Source organism: Acanthochromis polyacanthus, chromosome 20 (assembly GCF_021347895.1).
Source record: "Acanthochromis polyacanthus isolate Apoly-LR-REF ecotype Palm Island chromosome 20, KAUST_Apoly_ChrSc, whole genome shotgun sequence".
In the NCBI taxonomy this organism is placed as follows: Eukaryota; Metazoa; Chordata; class Actinopteri; family Pomacentridae; genus Acanthochromis; species Acanthochromis polyacanthus.
The window spans coordinates 15,158,030-15,173,062 of NC_067132.1; the positions used below are offsets into that span (position 1 = coordinate 15,158,030).

General features: G+C 42.2%; 1 long non-coding RNA gene across 1 annotated transcript in view; it reads right to left on the reverse strand.

Moving 5' to 3' along the window:
• Positions 1–2,016: 2,016 nt before the first annotated feature.
• The window catches only part of LOC127531388 (uncharacterized), a 29,310-nt gene continuing 16,293 nt past the window's right edge, over positions 2,017–15,033 (reverse strand). Inside the window, exon 2 of the long non-coding RNA XR_007938448.1 lies at positions 2,017–5,981. This is a non-coding gene — a long non-coding RNA (uncharacterized LOC127531388). The remainder of the gene's footprint in view (positions 5,982–15,033) is intronic.

The window sequence follows — 15,033 nt, forward strand, 5'->3', positions numbered from 1 at the left end:
GATTCACACTGCAGCGGTGTCCATTTCCATGGTCCATTCTGAATTTCAGTGTACAGATATTTTTTTCTGAACTCAGTGTTTTGTATGTGCTCTGCTGCTCATTCCCATCTGACACCGTATGTATCTGACCATCTGGTTAAGAACCTAAAGTCACACAGAGATGTGGTTGTCACGGTGAGGGCCTCTGTGACTGTGGAGACATCAGCAGTGTAATCCACGGGAGGCACATGTACCAGCCTAGTTAGCGTCATCGGGCTCGGCAGGATATGACTCGGGCCCAGCAGGAAGAGGTAGTGATTAGAGGGGGACCGGGTTATGGAGATGCCATTACACTGGGAAATGATCAGAGGTGTTCATTAGGAGCCACTTACAGATGACATTGTTTTTTTTTCTCCACAAGCTAGCTAGCTAGCTGTCTGTCTGTCTGTCTGTCTGTCTGTCTGTCTGTCTGTCTGTCTGTCTGTCTGTCTGTCTGTCTGTCTGTCTGTCTGTCTGTCTGTCTGTCTGTCTGTCTGTCTGTCTGTCTGTCTGTCTGTCTGTCTGTCTGTCTGTCTTCCTGTCTGTCTTCCTGTCTGTCTTCCTGTCTGTCTTCCTGTCTTCCTGTCTGTCTTCCTGTCTTCTCTGGTGCATACATTTTGACTAATAATTCATTCGATGACTGCATTGGTCCAGAATATTTACACTGAAAATCAAATTCTGTTGTTGTTTGTGGTGCAGACATGAATAAAAACATGAGGGTGATTTTCCAAGGCAGACTAATGTGCCATTGGCGCCTTTTCCTCTGGAGTTCCATTGCCCTAAAATGAGGCCGGTCAGACAGGGAGTGATGGCGTTCCATGATGGTATTATATGATCACTACCTAGCCGCACGCTTCCCTCACCCTCTCCTGCACTCCCTCTCTGTTCCACTGTATCCCTGCTGCCTCATTTTACCCTCACCTCGGTGTCCAAATACTAAAACCAGCCATTTTGGATTCGCATCACTGTCATTCCATTATGACGGGAGCATGCAAGCGTGCGTGCACATGTGCAAAGATCACAAATACGTATGGAGTAATGTACACATACATAGTCGCATGCTGACAGCGTTTCGCAATGGTAAAAAAGCCGAGCAAAAAATCCCTAACATTGTGAAATCAGCTTGTGATAGAAAGACGTTGTAGCTACTACATGCTGACAGGCATTCAGCATTATAGCGGGTCTGAATTTAAGCACAGCTGGAGGGGAACATGGTATAATGTGACTCCAACGATCTATTTCGGTGGTGGCGTGAGTGGACTGATACTCCACATAAAGAAAATGCATAAGAGTGCACCGTGAATATATCTTTTGACTAGACCACTGGCACCAAAGCTGAAATAGATACACAATTTAACCAGTGTTCTCTGTTCAAATCATGTGTTGCATTTTCCCTTCATGATCAATCATTGGCCCTATTGTCCTTGAAACATGTCAAATTTTTTTTATATTTATCTGGGAGCCTTCAATATGTGCCACTCGGCATTTAACATTCCTCTGCTCCTGCACTTTGGACATTACAGTTATTCTAATTACTATATCATTTTGTTCCTGAATAGACAGTACATCTGAGGCAGGCTGCTCATTTATCCATGCTGAAGGTTCCCATTGAATGCAACAACAGGCCTACACAAAGTAATGTTCATAGCAGGAACTTGATCCCTGGATGATGGCTGTGTTAAGATGGCAGATAGGGAAAGAAATCCCTCCCCAACGGTGCCGTCAGCTTTGATATGCAGGCCTCCTTCACATGTGGATCCTTCTATGAATATTTCACACGTTGGTTTATATATATTTACACATGCATTTTTATTACAGGGAATTATATCTGGGAAATGTCAAGGTTAATTTCCTGGTAAGGAGAGCGAGCGAAACAAGGTGGCTGCAGCAAGGAGAGGAATGTGGAGGACTGAACGTGTGTGAGTGTGTGTGCATGAGTCACTTAGTGGGTGCATCTGAGTTTTTAACAACCACACAAGAGAGAAGGACAGCAGCCCATGAAGGGAAGACAGAGGTACCTTTATTCACATATCTGCACTTATCTGTGTCACAGCACAGCACTTCAGAATTAGGAGTAAAACGAGCGGGAAAGAAAGGAAAGAGGGAAAGTCAGGAATCAAAAAAGGATTTGTAGGAGGAATGTAGACAGTAAATATTTTTAATCCTTTTCTGCTCACAAAAAAAGTAGGAAACAGGGAGGACAAAGGTGAGGAGAGAGGCAAAACATATGTCACTGCAGGGGCGAAGATTACTTGACTGTTAAAACATTGTAACATATTTGCACAAAATGATTCCCATATTAAGGTGATCATTGAGAAGCAGCAGTATAATAATTTCAGAGATAAAAATGATGAATCAACTCAGTCATTTGGACGTGAATGCAGCTGTCATGAAAGCATCTTCGTCAGACACCAGCAGCAAAAGTTTAGACACCTCAGAACAGAACAAGACAAACTGAGACACAATAGTTAGTATTCAGTCAAAAACTAAATATCACTGTACCTTGACGTGCACAAACAAACAATAAAGTGCGTGTTGCGGTTTTATTCCGTGCCCCAGCCTTCTCTCTTCCTTCCATCCAATTTACTCACTTTCTTTCTGTTTCGTGAGACATCCCCCCCCACCCCCCACCCCCCCCGCTACAAAGCCGACGTCATGTTCAGAGCTTTTCTACATAAGTGTTTCATGTCACTCCTTTTCCTCTAAAACACACTTGCCTATTCCGTGTGTTCCTGGTCTTATATTTGGGTTTGAGAGTGGATAGGTAACATTAAAGAGCTATCACTTTCTCTCTCTGTCATTCCCTCTCCTTCATACACCATTTGATCTGAAGCCAGATATGGCTTTCAGATGTAGACTTGGACACACGCACGCATTCACACATGCACGGCAGCGCGCGCACTAGCGCAGACAATGTGCGCACACTCTGTCTGACTGACTGACAGATAAACAATTTGAGGGAACACACTCAAACATGTGCAGAAACACACCTTTATTTTGCAGGGCTTTTATTTTGTGTATCTCCTCCTAGCCAAACATCAAAAGGCGAATATCATTTCACATCACACAAACAAACATCAATATTACAATCCTCTACAATGCCATTTTAAAATACCCCACCCTTGACAACTTGTGGAATAGGTTGAAGGAATGCAGTATTCAAACAAACAGACATAAATACACAACAAATACCACCTACAGCCAATAAAATATGCATGGCAGAGGACGAGTACCTTTAAACAGACTACTGTCAGAATTAATAACATGCATCAAAAACAAAGTAGCAGCGACTGTCTTCCACAGGTGTGCGTCTGTGTGTCTTCATATTCGATTCTACCCATGTTCTATTTTTGCACTTATGTGTGCATGCTTCGGAGCGCAAATATAATACAGCTCAGGAGTGTGATGTCAAATGCATGAGAATCTTAGATTATTAGACGACGTGCAAGGAGGGCGAAAAAACTGCCGCAAAGAACACCTTGTAAGCTTTATGCAAAAAAAAAAAAAATTACGACACATACATAGTTTCCTAAAATACAACAACTTTTGCAACAGAAATCATTTTTAAAAACCTGCGCAAAATTATGTGACTCTGCTGAACTGTTCAAGTACAAAATGTTCCAAAAGCTAAAATTAATGCACTCAGATTTTAGGAGTGCAAAGCCTTGATATATTAGATCCCAATAACTCATCTTTTCCTTTTCTCCTGCCTTTGTTCACTCTCTTTCTGATCTGTAATTGAAAAAGCATTCCATTTTTATTTTTCTACGCTATCCAAAGGCTAAATCCAAAACACCAGCCAAGAGGTTAGCCTGGTCACCTGGCACCCACAGGCGCTCTCTCTCTCTCTCTCTCACACACACACACACACACACACACACACACACACACACACACACACACACACACACACACACACACACACACACACACACACACACACACCTGACTGCTGTGCTTCAATAAACTGTAAATTCCTCCTCTGCGCCCACCGTACCCAAGCTAACCCTTTAAAAGTCACCCGCCTCCACCTTGTAATGCATGAACACACACACGCGCACGCACACACACACACACACACACACACACACACACACACACACACACACACACACGCGCGCACATACATACTTACCCACAGTCACACACAACAGACAAGCCCAAACACACAAAAAAACAATGTGGCTTAGTGGATGGTATCAAATTTAGTGGCCACGGGGATCTGGCTGGGGTCATAAATCTATATCTAACATGTGAGAAAATCTCTACATGAATATCTGGAGACACAGAGGGAGAGGGAGATGGAGAGACAGACAACAGGGTACAGAGGGGAGGAAGACAAAGAAAAAAAAGAAGCGGAAAGCAAAGTAAGAGTCTTGTAAAGAGAACGAGAGCCACAGACAAGTAGCATCAGTGGGAGACACGAGGCTGAGCAAGGTATAGAAAAGGAATAAACAAACACATGCAAGACGGTGGAGAAAGTGAGTGGGAGAGTGGGCGACGAAGCACAGCGGAGGAGAAAAGGAATAAGTAAGAGAGATAAAGATAAACCGGCAGAGGGAGAAATAGAAAGATAGACGGAGCAAGAGAGTCACAGATGGAGACTGTGACAGTGAGAGATATATGGGCGGAGAGACAAAGCGAGAGAGGGAAGGAAGGCCGAGAGAGCTACAGACAGACAGACAGACAGACAGAGAGCGAGAGAGATACATGACCCCTCTCTCTCTCTAACAATGGCTCTTCATGTGGTGCCCAGCTTAGCAGGCGAGCCGTTGGAATCAGGAATGTGGAATGTGGGATTTCAGGCTTGGAAGTGATAGCTACTGTCTGTGTGTAATATTTAGGGCCGACACAGGGAGCCTCTGGCACGCCATGAAACACATGGACGGCACTGCTTTTTCTGCTGCGAGTCAGTTTATATCTCCTGAATGCGTGTGCATGCATACGTATGTAGAAAAGTGTAGCAACACAGAACGAGGTGTATATGTACAGTATCCGAGGTGATCTTAAAAATGATTTCAAAAATGTTTTTCTTTTCTCGAAATGATCATCAGTATTTGTTGTTTTTAAAAAATGATTGATGCATTATTATTATTTCTGTCAAATTCATAATATTGCTCGAAGAAACATCTGTAACTTTAACTCAAGTAAAAGAAGCGCTTGTTAATATAAGAAATATTTGTAGATAAGTGAAAGCCAATTCGACATGTGGCTTAGAGATGAATAATGTGTTGTGAAATCTACGAAAAATATCACAAATAAGCAGTAATTATGCAAATATGCCCATTTTAGTGTACAATATTGTTTTCTGTGTAAATGTTTTTAAATCAAGATTTTAGATACACTACATTTGTATGTGTCCAATCGAAATAAGACTAATTCTACTTATTTAATATATTGTGAAATATTTTAATATTTAACAAAAAAATTTGAAAACTCACTTGTAATTTATCGATATTATTTTAAAGTATGAATCGGCAGCGCAGTGAGCAGTGTCAGATATATGTAAATAGAAAGCACATCGGAGTAGAAGTATATAGTCAAATTTAAGGTAAAACTTTTAAAGCACAGCATTTAGTAAATGTTTTCAGTTACTTCCCACCACTGTGCGGTGAATGGATATGATAAAGGTATACAGAGGCCCTAAAAAGTGTCCAAACTCACAAAAACAAAGTTGTGCAGAAGCTGTACAGGTGAGTCTAATCTTCCCGAAGCTCCCTGTAGAAATAAAGAAAAGTTGCATGTATACACACACATGCTTTATATTGTCACTCTTTGTCTCTCGCTCTTCGTCTTTCTCAGTCTGTCTCACACACACGGGGCTAACACACACACTGCTGCTAACACAGGAGACAGTTGTTGCTGGCCGCCCCAATGCCTGTCATGGCTGTCAGGCCAAATCCCACGAATTATGGCTGTTCCAGATGTAAGAGATTTCTAAGCTGCCTCCAACGGCCTGCGGTCTGTGGTGAGAGAGAGAGAGAGAAAGAACGAGAGAGGGAGGAAAACAGAAAGAGAAAGAGAGAGAGATTTGGGTTTATGCAGTGTCATCCAAAAATCCATCTTCCTTTTCTCTATCCCTCATCTTTATTATCTTTCTTTATTGTATCAATGGAAAAAAAGAACAGCCATTACTTCAATTACCTGTGGCCAAGGATATTATTTTATGTGTCACACGTTTGAAAATTTCTCATGAATGTGTGACTTACATCTGCAAGAAAGACCGACTGCCTAGCACGCTCGTATTTTTAAAAGGCAGCTGGAAAATTGATATTTTTGCAGGAATATATTTTTCCAGCTGAGTTGCGCTGTTTGTGTGAAATGAAATCACGACACATTCTACATTTTCTACATTTTCCATTTATTACCTGTTGGTGCTACGGAGGTGTATAAAATCATATCGTATTAGAACTCCCAGCTCAACGGTGACACTCGTGTTTCGATATTCAACATTAATTATCGCTTCTGAAATATTTAGCGAGCCACGAGAAATTTCTTTTAAAACCTACTAGTTGCTGCAGGATTATTGACGCATTGATCACTGTGTCTGACCAGTACATTAGTTCAATTTCCCCATATGCACGTCAACACTTAAAATTCAGCCCCCATCACTCTCTTACTTCTTTTGGTCTGCTCTCACTCTTTCTCTCATTAGTACTTCGTAACCAGACAGTTTATTTGAAATTATGAAAGCATTACACTCTCTGATGTAGCAGTTTAAAAATCAATAGCTGAAACCCTAGCTGCCTCACTTAAGCCCTCTCCTATGGCAAAGGGGATGTCTCTTTCTCCCTCTCTCTTAAATGGTAATTTCATTTGCAGTCACTAAGACCTCACCGATAATTACCAATGCCCTGAGAGAGAAAGGCGAGTGAAAGAGAGAGGGGAGGGATGGGAGACAGGAGAGGGAAAGAGGAGAGATGGATTAAGAAAGGAGAGTGAATGCCAGTCATTAGAAAAGCTTTCCTCTCTCCCTGCTTTGATCAGAGTTAAGAACACATTGCCTTCGCTCTATCGCTCCCTGACACCAACCTCTGAAAAGAAAAGATGGAGCACAGAAGGAGGAGGAGGAGGGGATGAGTGAGGAAGAGACCGACGAGAAAAAAAAAGATCCCTGAAGTCTTAAATAGCAGGCCTTAATTTTGACATTGAACCCGCTCTGTTCTTGGGTTACACCAGGGCCGTCCATTTTCAGAGAGCACCACCATCCATTTTTCCCCCCCTCCTCCTTCTTCATCTCTCAAATGAACTAATCAGAAAGAGGAATATGAAGTGTCCTGCAGGATCCATTTCTCTAGAAGCATATGGCAATGATTGATGGGGGACAACTTTGACTTTCCCAGGTCATCCTCCTCACACACATCTGGGAGCATGCAATAATTCTTTTAATTTTAGACCTCGTCCATTCCTTCTGTTCCTTCTTTTTCTACCTCTTTTTTTTCACCCCCCACCCCAAAGAACTTCAGTGTTGCTTTGGCCAAAAAAGAGCCTCCTCTCACTCTATCCCTCTTCTTTCTCTCTCACTTTCTCAAGGCTAACACAACCAGTCATTTTGGCTGAAATAAAGGTACCGTAGTGGTTACCAGATGTTTATAAGGACTGTTGGGGCAATCCCCTTGTTTTTTTTATGGCTCCCAAGATTTTTCTTTCTTGCTTAGAAAAAAAAACCTTAAAGAAGCACTTATGTCATATAGCTATGGCAACTGGATTTACCATATGTGTAATGGCTAGTTGATATTTCATCATGACAAATACAGTAAAAAGAGCCACAAGGAATATGAGTTACCTGTGTTTATTGCTTTTGAATGGATTTCAGTCTGAAAGCAGCTTCTTTTACTTAAGCTGCACATCCTGAGATTTATGCACATCCAGTTCTGAGGAAGGAAAATAAAAGGATTTCTTTGTTTTCTTTCAGTTCTACTTGGTTGTTCCATTGATTCAAAGTTGAATTAAATATAATGAAACTAAAAAGTAAAAAAAAAAAAAAAGTGTTATTATTCAGAGCCGTTCAAGAGGGAAGGTTTAACTTTTTCAGTGTGTTATGAGAGACAGAGGGGGAGAGACAACCATTTCAAACCTCCCCGACAGCAACTGGGCCTTGTTAGCTGTGCATTGAAATCATCTTTGACTCCGGGTTTACAATAACAGAGAGGAACTTCGACCACTAAATGCTTTCGGGAAACCCACCCGTCCTCCTGCTGCCATGTGATGATCCCACCTCTGAAATATTCAGCACCATTAACATTCCGATGGGTATCATCCCCTTTCAGACACAATTCGCTCTGCTCTTCAGACCTGTGGGCCAAGGCAGGGAGAGGCCTGGAGCAGATGTTATCTGCTCTCATTCTTCACAAGATCTCTCCTCCTCCAAATGCATACTCTAAGTGTTATATTTGGTGAAGAGGAAACTGTATTCTCCTCTTATTTAAAAAGAAGAAGAAGAAGAGGAAATCAGTGTAATAAGACTTAAAAGCCAAATATTTGCTATACAAAATGATTTTCTACTAGTTGACATTGGAACATTTCGTTAATAACATTAACAAGAGGATCTATGTTTAATTTCATTCCATGTTGCTTTAATTATGTTTTTTTTTTTTTTTTTTTACATCAGCTTGTTTCAGCTTATCTTTAAGTACTCAACCATTAAAAGCTTCCATCGGTTTTATTGGCCAATAAAGCTGAAATGTGTTTGATCTTAATTGCTAATGATGTGACGATGTGGGCAAATTGTTTTGCCAATCAAATCGTGTGTTCTCTCTCATACTTACAACTGCTTTCATGTTGTCAAACCGCACCGCTGAACTGCCCACAATTAGCTAGGTGTGCGTTTGTGTGTGTGCCGTCCTAATCATGTGTGATCATGTGAGAGACGGAGCGCTACACTTTGAGCACAATTAGCCAGGCATTTAGGCATCTTAATTGGTGACATTCGATCTCAGGCACTCGCTGATGAACCACTTAGCAGCAGACTTATGGATTAGCGCCCGGGAAAGCTCTCTCTTCTCAGATGTAACTAACAGGTCAGGAATTAGTGCTCTTAACACTGCCTTACAAATGAAGACAGCTGTATTGACTAACATGGAAAACTGCTTTCTCTTCCAGTTTGCTTTTTTCTAAATTTAGTCCCCCCCCTCTTGAAGTCTTACTCCTGTCCTCTCTTCTTATCATCTCATGTCATGCGTTTTCTCTTCTTATCAGCTGAAACAAGCTTTTGTTTAAACTTTGATTTGTTCACTCCTGGACAATTTCAACTGCTATGTTGGCTGTGGGCCACTCACATTTGGCCGTGACAGTATTTGGCGTTTTGTTGTCATGGCGCCGAAGCTGTCTCAGTTGTCTGGGCAACATGTGCCGGGGCTCATGGGAGCCTCATAAATGTCATGTATCGACGCAACCGCTCCAGAGAGCAGGAAGTCCTTGCCAAAAAGAAGATAGATAGAGCGCCACTGGTGTTGGGGATGCCATGTTGCATTAAATCATTTTTGCGCCATGCATAAAAATACAATGACACTTGCCAACACATGTACAAGTAGCTTTGTGTGGAGTGATCAGCAACAAAAGCAGAGATGTTACAGATGTGTGAACAACCTCTTCCTCCTCTAACCTTTATTCTTGGCCTCCTTTTACAGACTAGACCCTATTCAAGGAGCCGATTCAGCAGCGCCCCATTCCGATCTCTGTAGGTGTGTCACGTTTCTGCCACACTTTCTCTTCCCTAGGTCACTGTCATGTGCCTGGACCTACTGAGCAGAAGGACTTTAAACAGGAGAGACAGCAGTTGTCCGTTAGATTAGTGTGTCCCCGACGTCACATGCCTATGCCTGCACACGTCACCACTTGTCTGGAGGTGCCTGTCGGGGTTCATTAGAAAATGCCCAGATTTAAGGAACAGGGAAATTTTTGTCAAAAGGTGGACAAAACTGTCTGCGATGCACGTAATGCGTTTTCACTGAATATGGAAACATTCATTTGATCTGATGTTGCCTGTTGTGTAATTGCAGACAGGAAAATAGGACACTTTCATTAATAAAAATACCTTTTTTTTTTTCTTTCTCAGATCAAAAATAAATATTCCTGACCCCACATCATTATTATTCAACACAAAACACATATTCTAACCAACAAAGCAACTCCAGGCTGAGGCGAGGGCCAGTCGGCATTTCAAGCGCCCCTGAGATTCCAGATATTCTAATACCGTGGGACCTCCTCTCATATTTATTGTGGGAATCAGAATTTATGATGAGTAAATTGGGCTTCTTCATCTGTGTGCCGGGGGGGTTGCAACATGCGGCCGAGATGGCTTGACTTATTGATTACAGGGAGCAGTATGCCCCATTTCAAAGGGAAGGAGAGCCCCCGCCACGCAACTTCTGAGAATTAATTTGCCCGGCATGGGCCTTCATGAGAAACACATGTCCATACACACACAAATGCAAGCATAGACACAAACAAGCACACAAAAACCAAAGCCTGCAGGTAAAAGAATCTCACTCCAAAAAAAGAAAAAGAAAAAAAAAACACCTACACATGCATGCAGCCCCTTCTGCCCTCTCCAACACACACACACGCACACACGCACACACACATACATGAAACCAATTTTTGCAGTGCTCCAGGTATTGTTGTAACCAAAGATTGTGCAAAGATTGTGATTGTACATGCTGGCACAAGGATAAACACAATCACAGGCATCTCAAACATTCTCCACAACCTGAAAAAAATTAAGCCGAGAAAGTTTTTTTTTTTCCTTTTTGTTTATTTTCAGCTTAGGCATGGCTTTCACTTTAAATGAACAATGTTTCCTTGTTTTAATTAAATACTGTTTAAAATGCAATCTTTCTTTTCCTTCTTTCCTATTTTAGATTTTGGTTATTTTTTTGTGAAATAACAAATGCGATGAAAAGAAACAAGAAACACAACCCTCGTGACTGAACCGTGTTTAAAGAATCTTTTTCGCCCAACTGCTTCTCACATAAAGTACCATCCAGTGACACTGCAACTCTGCTGGAAGCAAATACGACTCCAACGCGGTCCCATCCAAAGTGCTTCTCCAGACCGAGTCACAGCTGAACAATCAGCGGTTCATCCCTGGCATTGTCCACTGGATCGCCCTCTGCACTCAGACACCAGCTCCTATTTCACCAGCAGCACCCGCGCTAATTTATCATCATGGTCATGACAGACAACACATCTGTGTGTGTGAATGGATTGAGTGAGGAAAGAGGGAAGTGAAGGAGGGACGACGGTGAGAACAGGAGGGGCAGAAACAGGGAAGAGTGGGAGGAAATATGGTAGCGAGGAGGATTCGAGTCGCACAGTCGAGGCTCTTTAAGGGTCATATTTTGTTTGAAGGGCCCCATCCTACCCTTCACTCGACCTCTCGCTGTCCCTCCTGCCTCTGCACTCATAACACACTGTCAGCTAACCCCCTCAGCAACTGGACAGCTCATTGTCTTGGGCTATCTTATATTACAGCCCATATACTACAAGTGCGATATGGAAAAGAATTAAAGAGCTTAAGGAGTGAATTGAGAATGTGAACCTGCAGAGGTTTATATTGCCGTATAAAACTGTAGCTTCGCGGGCTATGAAAGGGCACATCCATGACGACCAGCGTTTTGACGACTGTCCTGTACGAAGCATTCTTTTTTAAGTATTTATTGCTCGAGTGACGCCGCTGTGTTTGTCAGCGTGGCGAAGCTGTGCAGACGTTCCAGCGTCGAGATTGATGGGCGGATAGGTTGAAATACGGACGGACAACAGATGGGGAGACACACTTTACACACACATCTTGTGTTCACATGCCCTACGCCAGCATTCGTACAGTATTCGTGTGTGGTTGTGCGTACATGCATGCATACATGTCGAGACAGCAGGTGCGCGCATACACACGTGCTCATGTGTGTGTTCAAGCAAGCATATCTGTTTACTTTTGCTCTCCAAAACCCACTCACATTTGAATGCAGGAGACAGGACACATCTCTCTGCTCTGTGAGCCGCTAGACAGCTCAGTCAGAATATTTTAGAGTACACACACATATTACACCCCTGTACACACACACACACACACACACACACACACACGCCTCCCTGGGGTACCCCATATGCGGCGCCTGGGGAGTGCAAAATGGAACTTTTTAAAAGCCAAAAACACTTCTCCCGAACAAACTAGTCTCGCTTAATAATACCACACTCATGTTTCTCTCTCCTCTCTCACGACAGGCCGTCATTATCTTCAAGGGGTGGGTGTTTCGGCAGCGTTTTAGGGAAAGGTCGTGGTTGTTGTTTTGGTATCTGAAAGCCTTGCAACATGACAGATGGCAAATAGACTATAAACTATTTGCAATCTATGCATCAACAAATACATTTTGGTATGGAAATGAAAAAAGGAAGGAGTTTGGGAATTGCGGATTTCGCGCGAAGGTGCTGCGATTCGCAAACTCCTGAGACGTCGGCTTGACTGAATTGCTTATTTTGGAGCCGCGGTACATGCTGCAATATTTTGATGTGTGTTACATTCAGGAATCAAGAAAATCTATGTTGTTGAGCTGTTTTTTTTTTTTTTATATACAGCATGAGAGCTGCAAGGGTCTTCTTTATTTTTTTTTTCTTCGGGTGAGGTAAATGAACTTATGTACACACAAAAACAAACACACACAGAGTCCAGGCACACAACCAGTATGTATACAGACAAACACACATGCACCTTCTGCTCTTATGAAGATAAATATGGCAAGGGGTAGATTTTCACCCGCACCTACTGAACGGGACACACACATTCATCTTTGCTGTATTTGGTGTTTTGGGGTGTATGTGTGTGTGTGTGTGTATGTCTGCTGGTGGTGGTGGTTGTGGGGGTTATTGGGGATACAGCAGCAAGGGTGTGTGCACCTCACTGGCTTTTCAATGTATGGAAATGTATGTGCATTTTTAAAGTAGGGGGGCTAAATTTATTTCTCTTCCCCCCGCGTACCCTTCGCCCCTTCCTCTCTCTCCACACCTCATTCCCGAAGCTGATAGACCTATGGATGCATGATAGATGGAGAGAGAGGGAGGGAAAGAGAGGTAGAGGGAGAGATGGAGGGGGTCTCTGCATGGATGCATACATGCATGCATGGATGTATATACACCCCACTCCCCTTTTTCCTCTCAAACACGCGCTGTAAAGTCACTAACACGCACACATGCATACAAACACACACCTTTGAATTCAGGATTCATGCGCATACCAAACGTAACCCATAGTTTTACATAATGGGGAGGAGGAAAGAGGGGAGGCAAGTCGACTCCTGTAGCAGGGTGATAAAGATAATATGAATCATCTGAGTCTTTCTCTTCCTCTCTGTATGTATACACATTCACCTAGGGAGATGCTGATACGCTATAGGGGAATATAATGAGATATGGAGAAGGTCCCCCCTGATCGTCAAGAACACATGTGGGTCATATGTGCGCTTTGTGCAATTTTCACAGTGTGTAAGGATTATGGTTCACGGTATGCAGAGATTTAAGGAAATTGCTCCAAGTGCACGTCATATGTGTGCGGAATGGCAAAGCGATTGCACTATTTGCACGTATTGCATAAAGGCAATTACACTGGGAACGCACTACTGAGTGCACTGTTTTGATATGCAATTGATGGATTTTCTGCACATTTGAATAGTTGTACAGAGTTTGTTTGTCGCTGGAATTAATTAAGCAAGAAAAAAAGTATGCAACACACTCTACATACAAACAAAAAGGAAAGTCACTGTTAATTATTCAGAAAAAGTTAATTTTTTGGAATATAATTAAAGGCATTTAACCATCAGGGACAGAGTGAGATCAAAGATGTATATTTGATGTCATGCAGATAGCATTTTTAAATTAGCAAACCCTCTTAACTTTATAATTATCTTTGGTGTGAGAACTGAGGCAGGAAGTTCTTTTGTGTTAATTCTGGGACTGAAATAGTCTCCTAAGAATTAGATGAAATTAATTAGAAATAATTGCAGATAGACATGCAGATTGCATTTACAATGCAAATAAATCTTAGTAGAGCAGAACTGAAGTGTTTTTTTCTGTCCATATTATTCAGTGAGAAGAGTAAAGATATAAGAAGACTATTGTATATTAATATAAATTAGCTTTATATGTGATTTCATTCTATTTCTGGGAATTTAAGCACACATTATTTCAGGAATATGTGTTGATTGAGGGTCACTTTCATTGCACAGCATGACAATATTTCCTATTCCTATTTCTGGGAAAGGATTCATGTTTTTGGATGTGTGTGTCACAACCGCTCTCTCTCCCCTCTCCTAATGTTTCTGCTGCAGCTGACACACACAGTAATGTCCAGATATATCAAAAAAGAGAAATAGAAAGAGGGTGTGGTGTATGTGTGAGTGAGAGAGCGGGAGAGAGAGAGAGAGAGAGAGAGGGGGAGAGAGGTTGAATTCTATCTCCCAGTATCAGCAGCCCCACGGAAAAAAAAAAAAATAGAATTGTTTCCTCCATATTGGGAATCAAAGCTAAGCCCGGTGTTATTGTGTCCACCATTTTGACTGCAGTCAACAGACCTTGAGGAAGCAGGTGCACCAGGATGAGTGTGTAGGTGTCAGTACATTTTATTTATTTTTCTCTCCTTTTTTTTTTTTTTTTGGTGAAGAAAAAATTTTGCAGGTCAAAACGCATGCTCTTGTGAATTCTTCTCCTCCCGAATCGTTGAATATTTTAAAATGTATGTTTGTGTCACATATATACAGTGTGTATATATATACATATATATATGTGTGTGTGTGTGTGCGCGCTGAATTCGGGTGTGTGTGTCTGTGCGTGCGGCTTGTGCACAAGCATGTAAGCCTGCAGGTGTCTGTGTCTTGTGCATTTATAGTCGCAGGAGCCGTTGACCTCGTCCGCTCCCCCCACAGCCACCCTGTGTGTTTCTAGGGAACCCTTGAACTTGACCATGGAAGGAGAGGGGTGATGGGACTGGAGACTTAAAACAAACCACTCTGATGGACAACAAAGACA